The sequence below is a fragment of the Ctenocephalides felis genome, unplaced genomic scaffold, assembly GCF_003426905.1.
Source record: "Ctenocephalides felis isolate EL2017-DRISC unplaced genomic scaffold, ASM342690v1 CF-g0.4_SCAFFOLD_01886, whole genome shotgun sequence".
NCBI lineage: Eukaryota > Metazoa > Arthropoda > Insecta > Siphonaptera > Pulicidae > Ctenocephalides > Ctenocephalides felis.
Genome location: NW_020538040.1, coordinates 77,338,084 through 77,359,232, shown reverse-complemented (window position 1 = coordinate 77,359,232; position 21,149 = coordinate 77,338,084). Strand labels below are relative to the sequence as shown.

Genomic DNA, 21,149 nt, shown 5'->3' with positions numbered 1-21,149 from the left:
TGCATATGTTGTTCATGTGTATATGGGATACATTAATATATAGATATGTGCATATGTAGTATGAGTATGTAGGTGTGCATATACATGTTCATGTATGTATGTATAGAATATATATATACTATATTATATATATTATATATACATAATTTCTCACATTTACTAAAGCAATATTTTTCCTTTTTTCGTAAATTACCAAACAAGAGCCATAAAAAATCATTTTTGCCAAGAGTTCCGTGCTTTGTCCTTTACATCTGGCAGACAGAAATCCATATCAGTGTGTTTAAGTCTTGTGTAGTCGTAACATCTACAAATATCTTCCAAAAAAAATCGAGTGTTTTTAACAAAAAAATATTAGTGATATGGATATATAATTATTACAGGTAAATAATTTTTGCTTCTCAATTTTATATAAAACCTTTTTTAGTTAAGTCTTATTACTATCTATCCGGTACATAATCCATTCCTTTATAACAAAATTTTTTTCTAATTAATCTGTATTGACCATTGTTAATTAATGTTAATCAGTATTTTAAAAAACATTGTATTTGACAGAATAAACCTGATGATGGAACGTACCTAGTTCCGAAACGTCGTATTAAACATCTTCAAAAACAAATTGTTTTTATTATTGGATTTACTGTTCGGAAAAGAAACAATCAATATATATATATATGTATATATATATATATGTGTGTGTGTGTATGTGTGTGTGTGTGTGTGTGTGGATGCGCCAAATGAATTAGCAAATTGAATACTCTTTGCATAAAATTACAACATATTCAGATCGAATTGTATATCATTGTCAATCTGTCACAACTTCATACATTCTAAACAATATTTTGTAAAAATGAATTATCATAAAAAAGCTAAAATGATAATACAGTTATAAAAATATATATGAAAAATTGTATTCTCATAATGCAATATATTATCAATTAAGTGAATAAAGTACGCCTTTGTTAATATGACCAAGAGAATGAAGAATATGAAGGTATATTTCGCAATGTTAAACCAACGATTTAGAGATTACTGATATTTTTATGATTTGTAATTAGCATTAGGATACAATGGTTAAATGCTGACATTTAAATGAAAAATTCCGGTTTTTGAAAATATTTTTTTACGCAAAATTATAAACGCTAAACTATAATTTGCTTATATCTACAATAACATTTTCATTGTTTTACTGTCAAAACACAACACTGCAAAATGTATGTTAGAGTAACGAATTATTGGCACATAATCTATGTCAATGATGGAAATATGTAGATAAGATGGGAACTCCCCGATTCAGTTCCGAAGATCAAAACTAAATTTTATGTGTGTATAATCTTTTTTGTGTAAAATACTATAACAAAGAGCATCATCGTTTTTAAACTTAAATTTGAGTTAGTGTTTATGTATAATTGATAGCGTAAATTTATTCAAGGTGAGCAAATAACTAAATTATTTTTTACAATATCTATAATTTATATAAAATTTTATAATTCGACAATGACAAAAAATAAAAATAAAAAGCTAGAGTATAAGAAAAGTTCTATCTTAACCAAAATTGAAGATTGAAGAATCGTCTAGTCTACATAATAATAGAATAATAAATGTTCCAAAATGAAAGAAACTATAATACTATAATTTATTAAATGTGTTTAATATTAAATATATTTTTCGTTAAATGTGTTGGTTATTCGTCGTATTAAAAAATGACAAAAGGGGCTTTTTATAGTGATTTTCGTTTAGTACGGTTTCTCCATATAAAAGTGAATTTTCTGACAGTGAGTTACACAGTTTTGTATGGAACGTATCTTCCGTGTAAAACGGGGGGTAGTATATATATATATATATATATATATATATATATAATATATATATATATATATAATATATATATATATATAATATATATATATATATATATATATATAAACACACACATGCATGATGCCTAGATAATAAGGTGAGCGCTTCAAGTTTCGCTGACAACGTCCCTTTGAAAAAGCAGAGTGTAATGAAGTAAATATGACTTTTTTAGCAAAAAAAAAACTAACTATGCTATGTACTTAAAAGTGAAAATGCAAGTTCAACACATATGTTCAACAAATAATCAATAACCAAACTACCAAATCACGCGACAAGTGAACCAAAATTTTGAGAATAACATTGTATTTGCTCGTTATAATCATAAATAAAACTAGTGGGGCGGGTGGCATCGTGCCTTAAGGCAAATTGCTGGAACTTCCCGTACCGTAACGAAATGTTCGAGGAATACTGAATGTTTTCGAATAGATTATTATAAATATTGTAACATTGTCTAATATTTATAAGAATTATATAAACTGAATTGCAAAGTTGAAATTATTTGTTTAAAGTATATTAGAACTATAGTCAGAATTGAAAATAAAATCTGAATTATTTTCGATACACAAAAAATTAAAAAAAAAAAAAAAAATTGAAACAAATTTTTTTTTCCAGAATCAATTATTTTGGTTAAGACAAGCAGAAAATTCTTTGAATCATTCAAATCGGACGCTTAGTTCTCCCAAAAACTGCCATTTTTTACATATTTAGCTCCGTATCTTCGAAATGGCTGGGCCTGCCTTTGCCAAAATCTAATAAACACTTCTCCCAATCATTCCTAATTGAATGTTTTTTAGATCATTCAAATCGGATACTCCGTTCTCTCAAAAAGTCGATTTCTATTTTCTGCACTCTTTGCTCCGTATCCTCGAAACGGCTGGACCTGCCTTTGCCAAAAACTAATCAGCTCTTTTCCCTATCGATAGGAATCGAATGTTTTTTGAACCATTCAAATCGGTTGATCCGTGCGCCCGGAAACGTGACTGGAAATTTGTATCCATACATACATACACACACACACATCCATTTTTTCTGAGGTATGCCAAAATGTTCAGAAACCTTCAAAACGTCGAAAAATTTTCAATTCCGATTTTCGGCCCATTACAATAACTTACCATACGGGAAGTTAAAAATTACAACAAAAATTTGATATATTTTATGAAGTGTTTACTTAGCAAGAAGAACAAAGAAACTTTGGTTGGAGTGCGGACTATTTTAAAGTTAATATTAAGAGCTAAAACTTTCAGATATTTTTTTTTATTAATTTGGAAGCATTTGAGCTTCTATAAGTAAAAAAAATCAAAAATATCCATATTAAGGACTACCCTAATATATATATATATATATATATATATATATATATATATTCAATAGATAAGTCCTGGATTTTTTCAATATATTGATTGTTTCTTTTCCGAACAGTAAATCCAATAATAAAAAACAATTTGTTTTTTGAAGATGTTTAATACGACGTTTCGGAACTAGGTACGTTCCATCATCAGGTTTTATATATACTGTATATATATATATATACAGTAATACCCCGTTTAACGCCGTATCGTTTAGTGCTGTTTCGGTTTAGCGCTTTTTTATTTCAACCCAGATTTTGAAGGGGTAAATGAAGAAGATGTCGAAGAAATAATTCAAGAAGCAGCGCAGTCTTTCTAATGGTGATCTCAAGGAATGAATTGAACGAGAAGAAAACAAAAATGTTAACAGTAGTGATTCAGCGAAAAAGCAAAAAAAAACTTTGAATGGTGTTTGTAAAAAGGAGTTTGTTTACCGTAACTGAAGTAATCTATCAATTCATTAAAAATGATCCGAATTTTGACAGGACATCTAAAGTAAGGTGTGGTGTTAGAGATACTCTATCCGTTTATGATGAACTTTTAAGAGAACAACACAAAAGAAAAAGAGAAGAGAACGCGGAAGGCTAACTAAATATGACTGACTTAGAATGTTATTTGTTTTTTTTTTTCAAGAATATTCGTTTTGTCATTTATATTTTGTCTTTATTTTTGCAAAAAATAATGATGTGGTATTAATTCACTTTTAGTAAAAATAACATGCTTTTTAAATTCAATACCAAGCCAATTTCCTAGCCGTCTTCCCCTAACCTCAATATTTCCATGTAAAGATAGCCTCGTTTAGCGCTGTTTCGCATTGCGCTCTACTTTGATGGAACGTATCCCCCGCGTTAAACGGGGTATTCCTGTATATATATATATATATATATATATATATATATATATAAACATGAAAAGGAAAGCAAATTATTGATTTGTAATGCTCGCACACCATGGACCTGTCTTCGGGCAGAACACGAATTAAATACACATTTCCATAGATTAGTGTAAGGTACTCCGTAATAAAAAAAACCCTACCAAGCAAATAATAATGTCGGTGACTAATTTATTTGTGATAAGCCCGGTGACTAATTTATTTGTAATATGCCCCATATTCATGTTTACCTACAATAAACTATAAAAATATATAATTAAGCGAAATTATACATACATACATACATACACACATATATATAGGCCGGATAAGCCATATATATTAATATATACATATATTATATATATTAATATATATGGCCTATCCGGATTACGGACTATGAATGTACGGAACAACAATAAAATTGTGCATGAAGTTCAAATTTTCATATAATTAACAATTTCCAAAATAAAATGAAAAAGTTTCTTAAAAATATAACATACGCCTTAGAACACAAAATATACATAGGACCAATCATCACACATGAGAATAATATTATTATAAAAAGCATAGTGTCACTATTGTCTTGAAATGCTGCTCACCTCAATAGATAAGACGTCAATCACTTATTACACTCACTTATAACACTTTCCTAACTTATTAACACAATGAGTTCACAGTTTACGAAATATTTTCTAGTAATACACGTACAATATCTGCATCGTATCGCCACTCAACGGCGAAACATGACACAATAATCCACGAGGTAGCGTGCGCGAATGGTGCGGTCAAACTGGCTCGTAGAACACAGGCACCGCACATTTATTGCACATAACATTTATTTTTTATAAGTATATACTCATTGGCACATGTATGTTACTCCACAGAAGAATTCATTATCTGACCTGTACATGGTGCGAAACATTCAAGACAACAAGACAATAATAGATTTTTCTATTTCCAACATAATTGTTTTGTTATTTTTCTATATAATAATCTTCTGTGTAAAAAAGTACATATATAGTTTGTATATCATATTTATGAAATAAGTTTGGCGTCTCATCTCCGACAAATTGGGCCCATTTGTCGGATGTTAAAAAGCTCACAGACCCGACGACAAAACTAGAAGAATATGGTCTATGATGTCGTATACGATTTTGAATGATTACAATGTAGTAGCATCTATATTATTACATCTTGCGTGAACAATTGAAAATAGTTAATGTAATTCGAGCATATGTATGTATCTTAAGCTTATATATATATATATATATATATATATATATGTAGTCATTTTCGAATTTCCTTGCTCTCAGGGGCTCAAATGCTTCCAAATTGATAAAAAAAATCCTCTATAAATTTTAGTTCTTAATATTGTCTTTTAGATAGTATGCAATTCAATCAAAGTTTTGTATGGAAATAGCATGGAAAAATTTCCAAAAATTTTAAAAATGTTTTTTAGATATAACATAGCAAACAAATAAATGAGTTTTATTCAAAATTCGATGCTCTGCGAAACGAATTATAAAAAAACTGTTTTGCAGAGTGTCATTTTAATAAAAAATGACACGAATTGTCACTTTTAATTCATTTGTCGCTAAGGTATACCTAAAAAACATTTTTAAAATTTTCGAAATTTTTCCATGCTATTTTCATACGAAGCTTTGATTGAATTGCACACTATCTAAAAGTTATTATTAAGAGCTAAAACTTTAAGAGAATTTTTCTTATCAATTTGGAAGCATTTAAGCCCTTGGGAGCAAGGAAATTCGAAAATTTTCACATTAAGGACCACCATAATAAGGATATATATATATATATATATATATATATATATATATATATATGTGTGTATATATATATATATATGTGTGTATATATATATATATATATATATATATACAATTATCTCCCATTTTATACGGAAGGTTCCACAAAAAAACGTGTAATTCGAAACATTCACTCTTACATGCAAAAACCGCGCTATACGAAAATGCGATTTTTGTCAGTTTATAATATGATGAATAACAAAAACATTGAATAAAAAATAAATAATTTATTCAATAACACATTTAATAAATCCTAAGAATATTAATGTATTTCAATAATAAAAAATAATTATATTATTTGCTCACCTTGAATAAATTTACGCTATCAATTATACATAAACACTAATTAAAAACAAAGTTTGAAAACAATGATGCTCTTTGTTTTGGTATTTCAAACATCTAGCTTATACACATATAACATTTAGTTTTGATCATAAAACGGGGAGTTATCTTATCTATATATTTCCATCATAAACATGAACTACTACACAATTCATAACTACACATACATTTTGTAGTGTTGTATTTTGACAAGTAAACATTAAAAATATTATTGTAGATATAAGCTAATTATAGGTTAGTGTTTATAATTTGGTGTAAATGCAAAATTAATAAATTATTTTAAACAGATTTTTCTTTTCAAAAACCGTGTAAAACGGAGACAGTTGTATATATAAATACAGTGGCGGTCAGTAAAACAGATAGTTCACTAAATTTAATCATAAAACAATTTAGTTTTTTCTTTAAATTAGGCTAACATGTCAACAGTCCTCGCATACAAAGCGAAACTATTTGAGTTCAGGTGTTGATCTTAAAATCTACACTAATTTTGAGTAGATTGCTTACAAAACCGGTACTGACCATGTTGATAAATATAAATAAATAATTATAAGCAAAGCACTAATTGAAATACTGAATATTAAATTTGAACATTGTTGTATGTAATATGATTCAATCCCCGATTCCCATCTACAACCGGCTCTACGACGCACAGACCCATCTACAACCGCCCTTGACCGTGCTCTGATCTAAAATCATGAAATTCCGTCGAGCAATTGTATGTAGGGTTTTCTCGTTAAATGTTTTCATCTACAAGAGTTCACTACAGAGAATTTATGTGTTGACATTAACAATAGACAACAGTCTTACTTATTTTATGATAGTATGTATAAGTTTTATTAAACTTTTAAATATCATAGATATTAACATTTTATTTAATCATAGAAATCTAATAGGTTAATGTACAAGTAAACTTAAGGTAGAACTGCATTTTATGTCATATACATATATTAGGGCAGGTCGATTCAAAAATCGCTGAGTCACATATGATTTTGAGATTCTAGAGATCAAAACAAGAAACTTTGCTCAAGAAACCATAGAAATCAATTGATCCAAAAGTTAAAATTTTGAAAAATCCCGTTTTGACCCATTTAGAGTGCTGTAGGCCAAATATCATATTTATGTAGTATATGTAACAAATTAATAATTATTATGATTCATTATAATATTTAACCAGATAGATGTAAAAATAAAATTTGAAAAAATATATAACTCCAGCGGGGTTCGAATTCGCGAACTAAAACATTTGGAATAATCGACATGGCATCATAAATCATTTTAGAGGTATGGTTTCTTGAATAAAGTTTTTTATTTTGATCTCTAGAATACAAAAATTATATAAGCCTAGGCGATTTTTAAATCGACCCGCCCTAATATATATATATATATATATATATATATATATATATATACATAAGTGTGTGCACGTATTCATCTAATACCAGTGATTCATTTGTTAAGACGTCCAGATTTTTACGCTCTTTATTTTTATATCCTGTGCAAACTTTTGAAGTAACGTCTTTACGCGCAACTAGGGTGTAAATCTGTAAAAATGCAACGGAAGAACGTTACGCTCGAGTCGAGTGCCAATGATTCGTCATTCGCTCTCGATGATATCAATTCTATACGGGTCGATTGTGATTGGTCATTGTGTCGCGAGAGAGTGTTCTTTGGTTGTTGCGTATACGTAGTATGTCACCGTATATAGTGAAACTAATAAAACAAATGAAAAATCTGTGCGGTGTAAGAAACGTAAGTTTACTGAAATAATTTGTATTATTCGTGGTTACTATATATTTTTAGAAATTATTTTTACAGGCACATACTACAGCTGCTCAAAGAATGAAACTGTATCGTTAGCGAAATAATAAAAAAAAACAAACAGTTAATGAATGTATGTTAATTTTAATTACATGACTAGTGAAACAACTGTTCTTGTTCAAATTCAAAGCTTACAATTTCATTTTACTGATCCTGAACGTAATTAACGTAAAGTGTTAAAAAGTTCCATATTTTTATTACAGCTACCCACTGTGTGGACGAATATTATAGAATTTACTAATCAGCAATTGCTTCATTTATGTAATGCAATTTATCAAAGGTTCAACTTCTAAATTCTTATTACAATGACAAACCGATCATGTCGTATTTGAAGTATGACTTTAATTACATTATTGATTTCAAATATTATAAATATTTTATTGTTATTCTAAATATATAATTTATTATTTATTATCATATAAATATGTATAATGGTTGACATTAAAATATGTGCATCACGAGTGTTACCATATTACTAATGTACATTATTCAAAATTCAAAATGCAAAATTACGCTAGCAAAACAGTTTTACTTCAATCGCATGTGAACCTTACACGCACTCTTTTTTATATCATTTTCTATCGATCTTACATATTATAAGTGTCTCATCTTCATATCTATTCAATATTACAATTCAAGTATATTGATTTACCCGAGTACCCCTGGTATTCGTTTTGGGCATGTTGCCAATAGAGCTAAGCCCGCCGCAACAATCATACTTTGATTTTAATACTGATGTATAAACTAAAAAACAAAATAATATTCAAGTTATGTATTTCGATTAAACCTCAGCATTTCAGTGAGAATTCACACATTTCAGTTGTGAACACGTGTAGTAAGGTATCAAGCACGTGTATATTAAAATATTTCCTATCATAATTGGACGCATCCGTTGTCAAACCGAAATGTTATTCAAAATAAGTTGAAAACATAATTGTTTACAAAACAGAAGCTAGCACGTGTGAGCCTTGAAGGTACACTACTGCGTTCAAATTGACAGATAATAATAAAAGAACAACATTTTTTTTGAGCTTCAATGCGACATTTTATGATAGCCACACAATGACGCCCACGCAAATATATGCGTGTAGTAATTCAATACATTTACGTGCGTTCCACCATCATATATCAAAAGAATTCAAAATATTTCTCAAACAATCATCATTCTAATGAGCCAATAATCTTTTCAATAAGTGTTTAATAATTAATATGATAAATATTAAAGGAATGAGTGCGATTCTATCAATTTTATTATGAAATTTTAGATTTTCTGAACACAAACATAAATATTACCACATTGCTTGTTTTATTTATAATTCAACATGGTTATATTTGATATTTAATTTTATATATGTGTATATATATACATATATATACACATATGTGTTAAAATATTTTAGTAATTTTGATGTTGAAATATGTGCAATTAAATCCTTAGGTCAATACATCAATTAAATGATTAAAAGCCTTAGTTTTTTTTTTTTTCAATAAAATCTATAAGTTTTGTGGATTAACGCCTGCGTTTAATTTTTTTTTTTGCGTGCGTTTAATAAAAATCATATTAAATATCACTTCACTCAATAAGTCCATAGGATAACTAAGAAAAACCCATTTTTTGCCAAAATTCTTTTTTGTTATTCAATATAGTTTTTTTCGAAAACGATATACCGATTATAGCGAACTTCGAACTTTCCGAAACCATTTTTGAGCACAATTTGTACCTTGCCACAAAATTCGGCTATCATCTCATCATTTGGCAAAAATTTCTCCTCAGCGAGCATTCTTTTGAGATCTGAAAGCAGGATATGGTTGCAGGATATGCATGGAGAACAGATCTAGAGAATATAGTGAGTGGGAAAGCAATTTGGAGCCCAAACAAACAATTCATGTTTGTTTGCCACGGTTTTCACGAATTCGTAACTTGGTGCGTTGTCCTGATGGAGCAGCACTGTTTTCCTTTTTCAAATGGGTCCATTTTTTCTATTACGATCTTCCAATGCTACAATAACGTTATTTAATAATTATTGTTGATGGTCTAGTCTTTCTCAAGATTGTTGATGAAGATCATTCCTCGCAAATCCCAAAACAACTGAAGACATAACCTTGCCTGCTGATTGTTTGCATTTTTTCTCCTCATCGTGCCTAGTACATTCGGATGACTCTGTATTCGACTCCAGAGTGAAGTGGTGAAGCCAGGTCACATCCATGGTAACATTTTTTTTTATATATTTATTTATTAATAGCAATCAAGATACAATTTATCTTATAAGCTATTGTGACACAAAGGAGAAAAAAAAATAATAATGAATAAATAAATAAACAAATAAAAATAATAATAATTATTATTATTATAAAGAAAAAGAAAAAAAAAGAAATAATTAACTAGAGTTCACTCCAATGAGTGAAACCTAGTATCATGGTAACATATTAATGCAACATCAGTTTTATTTCGATTAAACAACTCCAAATTCTCTTACGAATCATCAACCCGTTATGGTTTTGGTCAAATGCAAGTTCACGCGGCACCCATTTTGCACGGGGGTTTTTCCTATTCAAATATTTATGTACTATATGTCCAGCATGTTTATTGATATCTTCGGAGTGTCAGCTATCTCAGGCAATTTTACTTTGCGGTTTTCCAAAACGTTTCGACGAACTTTTTTGATATTTTCCGGTGCAACCACCTCAATTGGCCTTCCAAATAGTTCAGCATCATCAATGTCTGTATGGCCACGATTAAAATGTGCAAACCACTTTTCCATCTTTGTCTCGATTTGGCACAGTCCAGATAACACTTATCAAGTGATACTTTGGCAACAATGGTATTTTTACCGATCAAAAAGCAATGATGAATCAACCCATGAAATTGCTTTGAATTCATTTTTTTTTATTTTGGATATAATTTACATCTGTCCAATGGACATTAGGTAAATTTTATAAATAACAAAACAAAGAAGCTGTCTGCAAAATAAACTATTAAATGCTTGAGAGAGTGCACAGTTGCAATCTCTCCTAATTTAAGAAAAGATTATGATCTAGATTGACTTGGAATGCCAGTTAGGTCCAAAGGCGTTTTCCTTTTTAATCTTTTGGTGTAGTTTGCTGAGATGAGTGCCTTGGCGAGCCCGTTGGGATGGTTCTCCAGTCGGTGACTGTGTTTGATGGCGTATCTTGAAATTTCTTCTTCTACCGTATGCAGGACCGTGTCCTGGTGGAGCAGCCATACCGGTACATATTTTGGGGCGTTCAGGATGATCCTTAGTATCTTATTTTGAAACGTTTGAATAATTTTTGTGTTGCTCTTGAATGTTGTCCCCCAAAGTGCAATTCCGTAAGTCCATATGGGTTTTAGGATAACTTTATAGATCAATAGTTTGTTGTATGTCGATAGTTGTGATTTTCTTCCTAGTAGTCAATAAAGGCTCTTGAGTTACTTTGAATTCATGGTTTCGAAAAACTCAAAAGTAACATCACTTGACCCTCTATAACTTGTAAACTAATCGTCGGATTGTCATGCAATTTTGACATATATCTTCTTAAAGTTGTTGCTTCCTACGAATCATATGGATGATTACATAGCTACATCATCTATGTTATCCTACGGACTTTTTGAGTCACGTAATAAAATGCGACAAAATAAATATACAATGTAACTGATGCATCACATTGTTACTTTCCCGTAGGGTAAGTTATATTAATTGTCCAAAAATCGAAAATCAAATTTTTGGATATCTCCAGTATATACTACTTGAATTATATCAGGATAATTCAAATAAATGTATGTGTGTGTAATATGTATGCATGTGTGAATATAATTTTTCGTTGACGTTTTCGGGAGCACCGCTCAACCGATTTGAATGATTTAAAAAACAATTCCTATTGATAGGTATATGTGCTGATTAGTTTTTGGCAATGACAGGTCCAACCATTTTAGAGATACGAAGCAACTTAGATTTTGAGAGAACAGACCATCCGATTTGAATGATTCAAAAAAACATTTTGCTTGTGAAGAAATGAGTAATTTTTGGAGAAGTCATTTTTTCATTTTTTTATATCGAAAATGATTCGGATTTTAATTTTAATTCAGCTAAAATTCTACAACTCACTTATTTATATACTTAAAATAAAAAAATGTTAGCTGTGTAATTCAGTTTATATAATTCTTAGAAATATGAGATAAAAACCTTCATTCTAACTTCGCTTGTGGCGGGATTAGCTCAAGAGTAGCGTTCCCGATTCACATGCTGGAGGTTCCGAGTTCGAATCTCCGGCCAGAATTTGAAAAAATATTAACTAGTTGGAATAATAATAGAATTATGAATTGTACTAATAAGATATGTATGTTAAATATAAAATTAGATAATTAGAATTAAAATGAATTGAAGTAAGAAGTAATGAGAAGTATAGAAGAAAGAGAAATAGTGGTTAGAAGATGAAGAGGAGATAGTAAAAGAAGAATGAAGATAAGTTAGTTAAGAAGTATAGAAGAAGAATAGGATTATATGAAGAAGATAGTATAAAATTGAAGATTGTATATGACTGTATAGAATAATGTAGGTGGCTAAATGCTCGAGTAAGCGAGGCCAATAAAAAAAAAAAAAAAAAAAAAAAAAAAAAAAAAAAAAAAAAAAAAAAAACTTCGCTTGATTAGGTTTAGTTTATTTGCTTACCTGGTAAACATTTATAAACGTCGTCGTCCAATGCTTAAGCTCTTATATTTTGTCTATAAAATACGAATGAAAGTTACAGTTTCTATAATAGTCTATTTGAAAACATTTTATATTCATTACGGTTGCAATGCCACTAGTTTAACTTTTTTATTAAATAGTGTACATCTGGAAATTAGAAAACGTGTTTATGTAATATCTTAAAAATTACAAAACACCATTCGAATGAAATAAACGTTCACATAAACGAAGTAGACCCAGTACTTTTGACCTTATGATGCACGTTTCTGAAATTTCACGCACTCGATTGTATTTATCGGTGAAACAAAAAATAAATAGAAATACAAACTAATTTTGTGAAAATACAACAAGAAAGATGAACTGTCGAGATAATAATGTCCCCAATAATAAATATAATAATCAACAATATTATTATATCTAGATGATCTAGAAACAGACGATAACACACAAATTCTTTGTAAATTGTATAAATTAATATACGTATATAGTTTTTTTTTGTGTTTTTTAAATGAACATACCAAACAAAATGGAATTCGAAAACATGGCAGAATTAAATACTTCAACAATTAAATCAACATTTTTTTAAATATTTCAAATTAAATGTAACTATTAATGAGCATAATTAGAGATTTTTTAGAAATATTTCTTCAAAAATTTAGATTATTACAAATAATATCATAATTTAAGTGTTATTAATAAAATGGTATATTACTTTGGCATAAGTGATACAGCAAATAAAATAGATTAGAGTTCACAAAGTATATGTTTTTTTTAACAATATGTTAGAAAATGTTAATTGACGAACCCAGAAATATGATTATATTTATTATAATAACGTTAAATTTCTGCAAAATCATTTGAAGAGCTGTGTTTTAAATAATTACTAATATTTATCATATAATTTTAGCTTTTCGTATGGTAAGTTATAGTAATCTTTACGTTTCAAAGGTTTCTGAATAATTTTGCATACTTTAGAAAAAATGTATGTATCTGTGTGTATGTATGTGCGCAGGGCCGGTCCTACCTTGAATGCAATGCATGCAAAAAATGCGGGCGCACGCCTTAGGGGGCGCCAAAACGAGGTTTGTAAATGAAGTTTATAATATATTATTTATATATATATTTAAATAAAAATCTAGAATACTTAATAGATTATAATAAACAATCCAACTTAACTATGAGACACAAAAAGCATATTCAGTCTGCAATGTGATATCAATAGAAACAATTAACCAAATAATAATAACTCTGCAAATTTGTAAATTATTGTTCTGCTTATTGTTTAATGTACTTAATTTTTTCTGCGTTTGAAGTTAACGTTGAATCGAAAAAGAAATTATTTAGTGTTCAATCCCGTAAGAGAAAACCTACGAAAGTTTAAATTAATTATTGGGCGTTATTGGTGAAAAATGGCGAGCTGATTTAGTTGAAATGGATTTTGTTAAAGAAGTATATACTAATTATAATAAAGAAAGTGGAAAATGGGGAGTCAGTGCTTAGAAAATGGCTTGTTTATTCCGAAAAATTAAATTGTAACTTTTATTTTTGTTGCAAATGTTTCACAACTGACAAACTTTGAACGTTGAAGACATGCGTGGTTAGGTTTATGGAGCAAATATGAAAAATGGAAACAAAATGTAGTTAGGAACAAAAATCTTTTAGCTTTTTTTTTATACATCATTTAATTATTAACTATGCAGAAATAATACAGATACAAATACAATTTGTTTGTTTCGGTCTAGTTAAGGAAATATGTAATTTCTTTGCATCTTTTACTAATCTTTGGACAATGCTTTAAAAATACGTTAAAATTTTAACTTTAAAACAACAATCTGATACTCTGAATCTGATGGGAAAGTAAAGCTGAATAAAATTCGGCCCTTACAATACCAATAAGGAGAAGTTTACGATGCAATTTTGGATATTGTAAATAATGAAAAAATAAATTAAAATCACATGAAATACGAGTGTTATGTTTAAAAGTTAAAGACTAGTTTTCTGTGCTTTTTAGGCGTGATTTGCTCCATAGAATAAATAAGTTAAATGTTTCAAAACCCAAATATTAATATTACACATACGTTAGAAATAATTGAGAATTTGAAAATATTTGATTATGATCAACCCGCGAATCGCCTCGATTTTCTAAATAAATTTAAAATCAATGTATACGCTTTTAGATTATATCTAATTTTTTGTGTACTAAATCCAGAATGATTAAAAATTAATTAAAAAATTAACGTAAACGTTTATATACTTACTTTTAATGAAAAACTGTTAACAGTTAAACTTAATGGGGGGGCGCTAAAACAAATCTTGCATTTTGCACTCGACCTGTGTGTGCGAGCGTGCGGATACAAATTTTCGTCGACGATTTCGGGAACACCGATCAACCAATTTTAATAATTCAAAAAACATTTGATTCGTATTGATAAGCAAACGTGCTGATTAGTTTTTGGCGAAGACAGGTCTAGCCGTTTCGAAGATACGGAACAAAGAGTGCAAAAAATGGCAGGTTCTGAGAGAACAAATCTGCCGATTTGAATGATTCAAAAAACATTCGATTCGTATTGATGTGGAGACGTACTGATTAGTTTTTGGTATAAACAGGTCCAGCCGTTTCGGAGATATCGGGCAAAAAGTGCAAATAATAGTAATTCAATTTATGAGATAACGGAGTGTCCGATTTGAATGATTTAAAAAGCATTTTATTTGTATTAACGAAATGAAGAATTGATAAAATTTTTGGGAAGGCAAGTCTAGTGGTTTCGGAGATCTAAATAAAAAAGTAAAAAAAATGCCATTTGGCGATCAAAAATAATAATTAGACATATGCACATCAAATTATCAAATATTGTAATAATAACAACTAATTTTGTTTAAATTTCTATGGGTTCTGTGCCAACGTTTATACGCGGTTATACGCAGCTAAAATTCAATTTTTCAAAAAAAGTCTAATTTTTTCAAAAATTTCAAAATTCTCTAAAATCTTGTATATTCAAGGTTTTGAAAACATTTCAATCTTTTTTAAAAATCCTTATTATCGGTACGGAAAGTTCCAGCAATTTGCCTTGATGCCATGCACCGCTAGTTTTATTATAATAATCATTTTCATGGGCTTTGATATGTAACCATGTAAGTACGAAACTGATCATAATTTCAATGTTTATGATATAGCAAATTATACAATAATGTGAAGAAGTAATGTGACTAGCTTACCAGTTTAAAAAATATTATTAAATACCAATAGCAAGTAGTATGAGGTGCAAACATTGTGCAATCATAAAAGAAACAAGTTTGTATACATAGTGGTTATAAATCTATAATTTTAATCTGAATTATAAAAACTAGTTCTAAGAATCACATTATTCTAGCAGAATAATCTGCTGCAGCTGCACTAGTCATTTTTGACATTTAGTACAGCCAAGATGTGAATTGAATTTTGACAACTATCAACCAAATACTATACTCTAAGGGTACTGATAACAATTCACAAGAAAAAATGAATCAAACTGTTAAATATATGGATGTACTTACGTGAATGATGCATATAATAAACACTAAATACAGCACTGAAATAAATCTTCGCACAGTATTGATTTTTAAACATGTATTATAGTTATATTTTTTACACAGTTTCCTAATATTAAAACGAATTCACTTTATAATAAAATGTGTTCTAACAATTTTTTTATATTATATTTAATGGTCTAAAAATTATTACAATAATCACAGTGTACAGACAAACGGAACGGCTGGTCTTGTCATTCTCCAGGCAAAAGTCACTATTTGGAAATCGTGTATGACAGCTTTAACAGCGAAACCGACAGGAGATGTCGTTACGTGTTATTCTCGTCGATGATTCATTTTAGGTTCAATCCCCTTCACGAGTAACCCTGATACCGAGCAGTAGCGACATCTATTTGCAATTGGAAATATAGATCTAAAATATGTTTTCATATGTATCAATATTTGATCCATGATAATGATTAACTAGTGGTGTATGGCATCGTGCCTTAAGGCAATTTGCTGGAACTTCCAATACCGTAGTTAAAAATCTTGGTACGGAACCAACAAAGAATTGCACAAAATGTGTGCACATTATTAACATCTCTATAGAATATCTGATAATTTGATGTACATAGGTCCAAATAAACATTTTTGGCCGCCAAAAGACACTTTTTTAACTTATTTTTATTGAGAGTCCATAACCGCTGGATCTGCCTTCCTAAAAATTTAATAAATTCTTCATCTTGTCAATACAAGTAAAATGTTTTTTTTTGAATTATTAAAATCGGACGCTCCCTTCTCTTAAAAACTGAGTTACCGTTTTTGGCACTTTTTGCCCCGTATCTTCGGAACGGCTAGACCTGCCTTCGCCAAAAACTAATCAGCACATCTCCTTATCAATACGAATCGAATGTTTTTTGAATTATTCAAATCGGTTGATCGGTGTTCCCGAAATCGTCGACGAAAATTTGTATCCGCACACACACACATACATTTTTTCTAAGGTATACTAAAATGTTCAAAAACCTTTGAAACGTAAAGATATATAAAAAATTTCATTTTCGATTTCTTTGCGATTACTGTAACTTACCCTATGGGAAAGTTACATCGTGCCTTAAGGCAAATTGCTGGAATTTTCCGTACTGTAATTTAATTTTTTTATTTGAAAACTGAAAGAATTTGATGAACTGAATGAGAAATTGAGAACTTGAGAATTTGAGAACTGAAAAGAAAAGATTAACATTTTTGAGAAATTTGAAATTTATGAAACAATTGGATCTGTTTTTAATTTTGAATGTTTTTTTTTAAATATTGAAATTTTGGATTTTTTTTAAAGCAATCGCTCTGTTACAGAGACTATATATCAGAGCACGTAAGCGCCTCGTCGCAATATAAGGGTTAACATTAAACATTATAAATCTAGCTGCGGTACCTATAAAAATGTAAACAAAATTTGTATCTAATATTAATATCTCTATTAAATATCTGATAATTAATTCGCATATGTATAATGATTACACTGCGCGAAACTAACATTCTTTCCTGAGATGTTATGGTGGTTTTTGAGTAATTCGAGAACGCTGATTTCGAAAACTGTTACAGAAATTTGTTAACACTCTAGTATTTGAAATATGTCAATGTGCTAGTTTTACCACAAATTACAATAAAAAATACAACTTATTTCATTTTATGCCTTCAAAAGCCTCTTTATATGATTTTCGAGTATGGACAAGGCCTGACTGATTTTATCATAAGGTCCAACAATTGTCAGCCATCGTGTGGATGTCCCACCTTCCTTGATATCGCTCCTACAAAGTCGTGATGTCTTGGTGGATAACCTCGCCCTGCTCTTAGCTAATATCTCTAAGATTTTTCAAAAACCGTTCTAAATAAGAGTGCCAGTGATGAATTCAGATCAATTACATCAGATATATCAGTTTTTAATTCTTTCTGTCCTCTCTTTTATCGTTGGTTTCTACATCCATTACATGGTAGGCAGTAGATGTTGATGTCCTAGGTTGTTCATCATTAGCATAGATAGGAGTTGTGTAGTTGATCATAAGTAGACCTCAACACCATTGGGGTTGTGGTTTATGACCATTTGCTTCTATTGCCACACAGAAGAAACGATCGCCGTGGCGATTCTAAGGTTTTTTGTTTAAATAAAATTATAGCATATCTTAAATATACGCAATTTTTTCACATGGTATGAAGAACCCATGTTTTATCTTCATTGCCCAATTCAGTTTTAAAGTGACTGAAATAGGATGTCTTTAAGCAGTTCGACATAGACTTCCGGTATTTGTCGAAAACATATTAACCCCAGATGAAACAAAAACTATCTGAATTAAGCACACTGAATTTAGTTGATAAACTCTTATTTATTCGTTGTGCAATAATCATAGCCGAAATGATACTAATTGGTGTAGTTCCCAAAAGCTCAAAAACTGGAGCTGCTACGAAAGAGCGAAAGGTATATTAAAATCAGCGTGCAATTCTAGGTGAATTTAAAAAAAAAGTTCAAGGAAAAAAAGAAAGTGCCATTTTTGTAGCGCAGTGTTATTTGACCGTGCAATGCCTTTTTTTAATTTATTGGATCGGCTGCCTTACCAAAAGTTTAACCAATTTTTCATTTCCTCAATACAAGTAAATATCTTTTGATTCATTCAGCAAGTCCCCCATCAATAGGAATCGAATTGTGAATCATTCAAATCGGTTGATCCGTGCTCTCGAAATTGCTGACAAAAATTTGTATCTTCACATACACACATACATAAATTTTTTCTCAGCTGTATCAAAATGTTCAGAAACCCTTAAAACAAAATTTTCAAAACTTAAAACAAAAGAAAACAAAAAGATATCCAAAAATTTTCATTTTCGATGTGATTTCTATAACTTCTAGACCTACGGAAAGTTAAATATAGATAGTTAACCGTTCATAAGACAAAGTTCTGATAGTTGTTAAAAATAAAAAGATTCATTTTCATTAGAACGAAGGAATGAAATGAAGCATTTCACCATAATAGAATGACCGTATGGAAACCGATTCGATAATCCTGCATGAAATTCTCATTGAAACTATGATTTATCTTTCAAAATTGCATGATTTCAGCATTGTACTTAGGGTTCATGATGGGACAAGTTTTCTAACTTTTGTCTCCACGGTTATTACAATTAGAAAATTGTTTAATTTTTAAGCTTTGTTTCAATTTCATAACAATTTAATTCAACTTTGATTTATGGAAAAAAAAAATATTATCAAATAACTTATTAGTAATTAACTTCCCGTAGGGCAAGTTATAGTAATCGCAAAAAAATCGAAAATGAAAATTTTTGCATTTCTCGACGTTTCAAAGGTTTTTGAATATATTGGCATACCTTAGAAAAAATGGATGTATGTGTGTGTGTGTGTGTATGTGCGTGTGTGTATGAATGTGCGGATACAAATTTTCGTCGACGATTTCAGGAACACCGATCAACCGATTTGAATAATTCAAAAAACATTTGATTCGTATTGATAAGGAGACGTGCTGATTAGTTTTTGGCGAAGGCAGGTCTAGCCGTTCCGAAGATACGGGGCAAAAAGTGCCGAAAACGGTAACTCAGTTGTTAAGAGAACGGAGCGTCCGATTTTGATAATTCAAAAAACATTTTACTTGTATTGACAAGGTGAAGAACCGATCGAATTTTCATAAAGGCAGGTCTAGCGGTTTCGGAGATCTAATGAAAAAAGTAAAAAAAAATGCCATTTGGCGGTCAAAAATGATCATTAGACATATGCACATCAACTTATTAGATATTTTATAGAGATTTTAACAATAAGTATAAATTTGGTTTACATTCCTATGGGTTCCGTACCAATGTTTACGCGTTAGACGGCGACGCGGCGCTTACGCGCTTTGATATTTCTTCTTTATGCAGTTAAAGCAGTACGATTGCTTTGAAAAAAAGTTTAGATCTTGCAAAATTTTTTTTTAACTTTTTTCAAAAAAAAGTAATTTTTTGTCCAATTTATAGTTTCTCACAAATCTTATTTTTTTCGAAGTAAAATTTTTTCAAAAATGTTAATCGTTTTTAAAAAAATAATAATTTTTGGTACGGGAAGTTCCAGCAATTTGCCTTAAGGCACGATGCCTTAATTGCCTTAAGACAGAATTCCACTTACAGCTAGTTACTGTATGCACTTGAGAAAAGATCAACACAGCAATAGACATTATCAACTTAAAAAGTCGAATCTATATAAAAGTGTGAAATCTTTAAGCAATCAATTACAAACATAAAATCTGCTAAAATATCTTGTATATTAAATACATTTATTATAATTAGTATTAATTTATTCAATTATATTTAAATTGATTTGGTTTAAGTGTGAGACTATAATGAATTAAGTGAATATTAAGATTTTTTTATTCATAAGACTTCATAAATATTTAGTTTTCAATATTTTACCAAACAAGCAGTGATATACAAGCATTCAAAAATAAACAAGTATGTAATTTTTTCATAAATTTATATTAAAACTCATAATATTAAAAAAGGTTAAAATAATTTCAAATTTGTTTATGATAATCTGATTTAGTAGTATATTATACAGTTAAAAACATTAGACATCAAATTAGACTGTTATAACAAGCTATATATGCTGGCTTGCAATAACTACTGATAATGTAAAATCAATAAAAGCTCTAATATAGATAAAACAAATAAAATTATTGCTGCAATATATTCTTATATATATATATATATATATATATAGATATATAGTAAACAAAAAGTTAAATTTTATACATGGTACTATCTACATAAGGCTATTTTACAAAAATATGATATAAAATTATTACATATATACAATTAGATATATATATATATATATATATATATATATGTGTGT

At 29.3% G+C, this 21,149-nt stretch overlaps 1 protein-coding gene across 1 annotated transcript in view; it reads right to left on the bottom strand.

Annotated features, from left to right (window-relative positions):
- The window catches only part of LOC113375376 (phosphatidate phosphatase LPIN1), a 75,840-nt gene extending 59,286 nt beyond the window's left edge, over positions 1-16,554 (bottom strand). The window contains exon 1 of the mRNA XM_026615313.1: positions 16,286-16,554. The gene's annotated coding sequence lies outside the window, so the exon portion shown is untranslated. The remainder of the gene's footprint in view (positions 1-16,285) is intronic.
- Between the last annotated feature and the right edge of the window lie 4,595 nt (positions 16,555-21,149).